Source organism: Apis dorsata, unplaced genomic scaffold (genome assembly GCF_000469605.1).
Source record: "Apis dorsata unplaced genomic scaffold, Apis dorsata 1.3 scaffold_434, whole genome shotgun sequence".
In the NCBI taxonomy this organism is placed as follows: domain Eukaryota; kingdom Metazoa; phylum Arthropoda; class Insecta; order Hymenoptera; family Apidae; genus Apis; species Apis dorsata.
In genome coordinates, this window is record NW_006263685.1 from 154,647 (window position 1) to 162,650 (window position 8,004).

Here is an 8,004-nt window from a genome sequence, read left to right on the forward strand (position 1 = left end):
TCTTCCTCTTCTTCTTCTTCATCTTCTTCTTCTTCTTCTCTCTCTCGTTAATTCTTTTTCCATTCAGAGAAATGCCACGCATACTCGATTCTCCGGCTCGATCCACGAATTTCGAGGTGTCGCCGCGACATCGAATTTGCGGTTTCTATCGAGAACTCCGTAGGAATTCCCCTAGTTTTGACATCAACGTCACAGAGACGAGCCATACACACCCTGTCACGTTTCGCTACAGGGCTACTTCGATTTTGTAATTAATCTCTCGCCCTCCCCTCCCTTCCTCCTCCTCCTCCTCCCTCTCCTCCCTCTCTTACACCCACCACCAACAGGAAACTTCAATTTTACGGGGCAAACTTGCCACCCCTGCGGCTTCGACTTGCACGATTCAATTTAGGAGTCGCATCCTGTCTTGATAAATTGCAAATTCTATTACCCTCGTCCCGAAGCTATTTGTGAATTCTCCAACGTTTGTAATCGAATGCAATTCACTCGGATACATGTGTACGCCACTTTTTTGGCGGGGAAATTTTGTCTTGGGATTTTATTGGTTAGTTGTTCGTTTATCTTTGGGGGGAAAATTGCAATTTTAGTTACTTTTGAGAGAGAATTGAGAGAGAATTGAGGACATCTCTTGTGAGAAACGTATTTTTTTTGTCACACTGTATATAAAAATTATACGGTAAAAAACTCGAATCTTTGAAAGCATTTGTAAGAACGCGTTCGAAACTTTAATTCGAATTTGTCTAATTTGAATTTAGAATAAACTTTTATAAATCTTTGAATATTATTTAGATGCTAAAAACGATTAATTCATTTGATGCATTTCTCTTATGAGATATATATAATATATTTGAAAATTGTTTGTCTCATTATTTCATGATAATTCTTTCAATTAATTCGAACAATCGACGTTCTTAAATTTAATTGATTCGAAGAGAAATTAATATCACCATGATTTTCAACTTGTAATTTTGATCCTCGTTTCATCGTTTGGCAAACTGCGGCCACTCGATGACTCACAGTTTCGCAATTCTCTGTAATTCAGTCGGTTTCGTTTCGACACAGTTTCCAAACTTCTTCTCTCTTTTTTTTTTGTTTCTGCCCATTCTACAATTTCGATTCTTCGCGAGGGGAAGTCTTTTAATCCCAATTATTATTATTCTCTTTAATCAAATTCAAAAAATCCAGTTTCAACCAGATAGAAGACACGTATATCTACAAACTATTGCTCTCATCGTATTAATTAATAATAATATTATCTATTTAATAATCGGTGATAACCAATTTCTGTAATGCTTTATTTATCGCGCACAAAGAACTAGACTCAAATTGTTACATTATTTTCTTTAGGTAATTTTATATTCTTTAATATTTTATCTGAATTTTAATCTGCTCCAATATGAAATTTATTTTAAATTGAAATATATGTGTCTTCGAAGCATCTGGTTGAAACTGGCTGATTTGTTAATCGATTCAACAATAATAAATTCGCAAAGTATCGAATTTGATTAAAGAGAATAATAATATCTGGGATTAAAATTGGAATCCAATAATACTCGTATTTCGAGTAAAAATTAAAAATTAAAAATTGTGAGGCGAATAAAGAAAGGAATGAAGAAAATTCAAGAAAAAAGGAGAAATTATTCCCATAATAATAATAATAATAATCTCGAGGAATGGTCATCTTCAGTTGGTATTCAAAGAGAGGAAGATTCTTTTATTTGTATTATTCTACCATGAACAATGAAATCATCGTTAAAACGTGCAGGCCACTTGTTAATAAAATATCGAACAAAAGGAATATTTTACAAGGAGGGAGGATGATTAAGAGCGTGAAACTTTTCACGATTTCGCGATCCCTCGTGTAGAATCACGCGACAATTTCGTTGCTTGTGCAACGCGAAGTTTGCTGCTGATATCAGGGGGGGAGATGGAGGAAACAAGAAGGGAGATGCTCGAGAAATGAAATTTTAATCCTCGCTGCAGTTGTGAAAGCTTTGTAAGCACTGGTTTGCATAATTTTTAATAATTAATCGAGCAGATCTGTCGAAGCCGAGGGGAGGGGGCTGGTTTAATGCAAAATTTCCATCCCCCTTTAATGTAAAATTCTACTTTCTCTAAATAATTGAAATAATTAATTAGATTAATTCGTAGAAAAAGGAATTCGACGCTCTTCTTCGAGGAGGAAGAAGACGTTGAAGACGTTGAGAGGTCGAATAAAGATTGCATGTGAAAAAAAAGAATATGAATTCTTCGAATGAGACAAATATACCGGAGGAAGAAAATTTTTCTTCTGCTATGCATTGAGAAAAAGAAGAAGCATCATCCCTTCTTCCTGCATCTTTGTAAGGCAGATGTATTTCGTATTAACAATTCATAGGACGAGAAATAGAATAGAAAGTCAGTTGGAAATGATTCTAGAAAGAAATATATATATATATATTTATATAGGTAATATTGGAAATATTCCATGTCTGTTTCCCTTGTTTTAACGCGTGAATAATTTTTTAGATATTGTCGACATCTCTATGCGTCGTTGTGAAGAGATATCATTCAGTGGATTGAGTGATACAATAAACAAGAACATTTTGAGAAACTCGTGTTATAGTTTTCTTTGGGTAATTTTATATTCTTTAATATTTTATTTTAATTTTAATCTGCTCTAATATTAAATGAAATAATTTAATAAAATAATCAAAGTTATATCTTGTGATTGTGATTCTCATTTTTCTTAAAAACTGGCGTATTTTCATATCATATCCATGAAAAAGAAGTTCTGTTCTTTTTTACAAATAGCAACACGTTTCCAAAATTTCGTGCCTTCAAATTGATATCAATTTTGTGACGAATTTCTTCCACAAAAAGAAAGAAGAAATATGGCCAGAAATCACTCATGTTTTAAGATAAATAAACAAAAGAGAGTATTCTAGAGTCTCTACTTTTTTACTGTCAAAAAACAGAATCGAAGAATTTACATGAAAAAGAAGCTTTGCCAATTTTTCCAGAGAAATATATTTAAAAATCGTGCTTATTCACGAAGAATATTATAAATAAATGATTACTTTCGTAAAATATAAAAAAAATACACGAATCGTCATCAATCACGAAATTAAATCATGATCAATTGAAATTGCGCAACGATTATATAATAATTACCCATTACTCATTGATTTTCATGAACTTGAAGCACCAACCACTTATCATAAAATCAAACGAAACAAACATTCGTTTTCATAAAGTTGAAATTCAATTACTTTTCGCGTGGGACAACTCACTTTTTTTTCAAAATATTTTTTTCAAAATGGAACATAATTTAAAAAATTCCTTGGGAGACGCGCCCAATCCCGCCAAGTTTTCACCCGTTAGATAATTATTATTAATAATTGCACGCACAGTGACGCCTAACTCGGTTGGACGTGCAGTAGTTTAACAAGTTTCCCCATCGAAGCGGTGTCTCGGTTATTATATTTATCCAAGTTTTTCCTCCCGACTTATAAAGCGATTAAAACTTTCTCCCCTCGATTCTCCACTCGATTCCTCCTTCTGACCCGATATCGCCTCCATCCATTGTTTACGAGGAGAGGTAATCGCAGCAGGTGATCGACGAAGATTTTTGGAAAAAAAATTGATGAGAAAATAAAAATTATAAATATTTCAACGAATAATACAGAATAGAAATATTTTAAGGAATAACAGGATTATTCCGTTTAAAGAAGAAAAGAGAGAGGAGAATCGTGGGAAATAGTGAAATTTATACGTAAATATAACTCTTCCTCGAGCTTCTCTATGTATATTTCGAAGAAGAAGAATTGCGTAAGCGAAATAAATTCTAAATTGGATTTGAGTAGAATAACTCGAGGTAAATGCAGGATATTTAGGGAAAGGTTTCGATTTCTGTATTATACGTCTGCTTGCGTAGATACTAATTATTGTTGATATCAATTATATAACGAGATAGATGAAAAGCGAAAAGCGGTTTAGAGAAATTAATGAATGGATATTCGTATTGAGAGTGTTTAATGAAATAAGATTGAAAAGCATGGAAATATCGAGTATCTCTCTCTCTCAATTCATAAAATATTCTGGGACACACGAGGCTTCCTGTTATCTGTATCAATTATTCCTTTTGCCGTAGTAGTGCTTGCCAAAATTGGGCAAATTACGCGCGTTAAGGTCCACGCGAGAAAAATTGATTAGCTCGGTAATTTAACTCGTACCCTACGAGAGAAATTCTTGTTATCGATAAAATAAAATCTATGAAAATTGCCACGGGAAATAATTTTTTTCCCTTGAAATAATTTAACTTTCAACGAAGGATAAAAATTTAATTTTTAATTCCTTTTTATGCTGTCGTGTTAGTTTAATATTCTTTTGAAATGAATGATCTGAAAAAAAGGAAAATTGAAAAAATTGGATTATATATTTAATTACTTTATTATCTTAGTATATTATTTAATTCTTCTCTTATTGGATTATAAAAGTTTGTTCTGTGTACACAGAGAAAGTCATCTAACGTTGCCTTTCAAATTATTTTAGTGAATGTGTAATTTTCATTTATGTAAGTAAATAGGATAAGTATAGGAAAAAATATGCATTCATGAAATACTATCAAAATCTTAAATGATATCATAAAGTTTTAATGCTTAGAAGCATAGAATTTGTTTCCATTGAAGATTAACTCTACCCAAAATGTCTTAAAATTATAGATTCCATCACTTGTATCTACTTTTAATTGTATTTAACTTGCATAAGTTTTAATTAAGCCTTTCAAAAGAATGTCAAACTGTTAGAACAGTTTGATGGATTGTTTGTTTCTGAATTAAGTAATTAAGAGTTTCCAAATTAATCTCTGTTTTATCATATTATATCATATTCAAATATCCTTTTAAAAGTATAGTTACTTACTGATGATAGAGAATGATTATTATAAAAAGTATTTTAATATATTGTATTGTTTAATTTTTTTCTTATTAAAACAAATTTGCTTTTGAACACATTTGATACATACATTTGTTGAAGCAAAAATTCACTAAAAATAAGAACAAAAATCATTTTGCAAAACCTTTGAAATTACATCAATTAACAATAAGATAATAATAATTTTGATAGGTCTGTTAATAAACAAAATAATGGAGATAGTTATATTACTCATGATTCATCATTTATGTTAAAATGAGATTTTGATGAGATCATTAATTGCATGTGACTGAAGTTAAAATCACATTTGGTGGAGATGAGATTGGGATGAACTTGAACATATCCGCATAATATATACGAAATTAGTTCAAAAGATAGTAAAACAAAGAAAGATAAAATATACAAATTGTGCACCTAAACTTAATTTCTTAAAAAAGAATTTTATGAAAAGCTTTCGAATATATAACTATTTTTAAACATGCATTATAATCATAATTTTTCATTCTCATCTTATTAATAAATATGCAATAAAATAATACAAACGTACTAAATACATACACGAAATCCTCTAATCTCTCCTCACTAGTTCTACTTAAAGTAAGTTCACTTGCCTCATTCATCTGTCACCAAAGTTTTAAGTAGGAAGGATCAGGATTAAAAGTAAGAAGGGAAGCAAAAGTGATACAAATAAAAATCTATTATCTATGACAATAGTTAAAAATTACAATTGAAATGCAAATCCATAACCACATAATACTAATGCACTAAACGAAATATGAATCCAAAAGAGGACACGTAATCGTGGAAAAAAGAAGGGACTTTGCAAAGGACTCGAGAGCAGGAATAGAATCTCTCCTGAAATCCTATTCTTCCCTTCGTTACCAATTACTCGCGTTGAAACGCGAACAAACGATGGGGGAAACGTGGTTAAAAAAATAATCGCCTAAATCGAGGATAGACGCCCTTATACGTACAAGAGGGATTAAATTTTTTTCGTCGCGAAAAACGATGTCGATGCACAACGAAAAGTATTCGAACAATGGCCGAGAATAGAATCGGGCCAGTTATCTCTCGAAATTTTTCCTTTACAGGGGAGGGGGGAGTTTGAAAGGACGCGAGTATTAAAAAAAAAGAAGGAAAAATGGATTCCATCACGCGAGAGGAGAGGGGTGCAAAGTGGAAGATACGGAGAATAAACATTCAAGGATTCGGAACAAGATATTTTAATTTGAATTTTTTCCTTTCAACATTGTTGCCAGAAACTTTGAGAACGGTTAATTTTCTTTTTTTTAAGAAAATAATTAAAAATGTATTCTCTAAAGGAGTATTAAAAGAAGTATTAGAAAATAATAAAATTATATCCTGAATCTCTCTTTCTTTAATAACTACTTTGCATTCTATGTAAGTGTATATCTCGATCAAATTTAATCAAAATCGAAATTTAAAAATGTTGACGTAATTGGAAATAATTTTCGAGAGAAAGAAAAAATTTGAGATTATATTTAATAATTTCCATTTGAATAATCTCGCACGCGATATGTACACCACTGAAAAGTTATTATTTTGAGAAACAAAAATGCTCAGCAAAATTTATACAAGTTTCACATTCTTATCCCAATTTCCACCAAGACTAATTAATCATGCAATACTCTAACCAATATAAAATACACAATAGAACCTTTTACAAAAATTCTCCAACCCTTTCCTTTTACAAACGAATAAATAAAAAAAAATATGTACAGACACCAAGTTCCCCTACATTTCTACGGAGAGGTAATAACGTCGAGCGATTGTACGCAGAGGAGCATGCGGGGGTGGGGGGAGGCACGCAGAAGATCAATACTGTCCTAGTAAACGCACAAGATGTAACCACCGCTGCGGTTATTTTCGCGTAATTGCGTTCACCGCTTCGTGTCTAGATAGGGATGCGTCCCCCCTCCCCTCCTCCCTTTCCACCGTGTTTGTTTGTTGGCGCGAGCCAATCAACCACCGCGTGTATTTAAAAGTGGCGAATTCGATCCCGGATCACCGTGCATATCGGGGATATCGCGCGATGGATTAATCTTCCATCCTTGATTATCTTGTACGTGCACGTGTTTTGTAACGACGATCGCGTGACGTGCACGTGGAACACGATCGTTCCACGGGATTGGCAACACTTCCAATTGGATTCCATGATTATATGTATTTCGACGGGGGATTGTTCATTTGAGACGATGGATATATTGAGAATATTGTTGTTAAGGGTTAATCGGTTTATTAGCAAGTATTTTGTATCGATCATTAATCATTAAGTGGAAATAGAAGGAGGAGGATTCTCGTCGAAATATTCTCGCGTGTAAGTGGAAAAATATCAAATTTAATCGAAATTTACAAATTGGAAATAATTTTCTGTCGAGAGAAAGAGGGAGAAAAATTTGAGATTCTCGTTTAAGTGTATTTCCTTTTTCTTCTTTGATATAAAAGTTTGGAAAAACGTGTCCAACAACGTTAGAGTGTATTGCTAGGTGGAAGTTTAACTTTTGAAAGGAATCGTCAAAGGATTATTCTAAGCATGGTTCGCAAACGAATATTGATCGTGGTAAAGGAGGAGAGTGAAATAAATATTTATTAGCTATTATTGTACCGTATATATTATAGTAGCTTGGAAATAAAATGTAACGTATTGAAAGGAGAGGATTAATTTTATATGAAACGTATGCAACGTAGAGATATCGATGTGAAAAAGTTTGAAAGACAAGAGGAGGAGGAAGGTGTGAAATCTAATGGTGGTTCGAAAAAGCGTGGCTCAAGTTCAATTTCCATTGAATGGCCACACTTTTTATCGAGATGATCTGCTCCGCACAGTGGACGGACAAAAAATATTACGAAACAGAATTTCTTTGTCCGATAGCAGAAATGGGAGCGTGGTTGTGCAAAAGCATTCAGTTTTACCAAACCATCCTTGTTATTTACGAAACCAACCTCGTTACTCTGCAATTTGTGTTCCATTCATTTCTTCTTTCCTATTTTTCTCTCTCTTTTTTTTTTTTTTTTCTAAACAAACTTCTATGATCGAAGAAGAAAAAATTGAAATCCTGAAATTGAATT

The 8,004-nt window shown here is 32.6% G+C and overlaps 1 protein-coding gene and 1 long non-coding RNA gene across 2 annotated transcripts in view; one reads left to right on the plus strand and one right to left on the minus strand.

Moving 5' to 3' along the window:
• The window catches only part of LOC102674178 (venom dipeptidyl peptidase 4-like), a 248,884-nt gene that overhangs the window by 140,237 nt on the left and 100,643 nt on the right, over positions 1 to 8,004 (minus strand). The window lies entirely within an intron of this gene.
• LOC116186120 overlaps positions 3,902 to 8,004 on the plus strand; it is a 20,054-nt gene continuing 15,951 nt past the window's right edge. The window contains exon 1 of the long non-coding RNA XR_004151064.1: positions 3,902 to 3,912. This is a non-coding gene — a long non-coding RNA (uncharacterized LOC116186120). The remainder of the gene's footprint in view (positions 3,913 to 8,004) is intronic.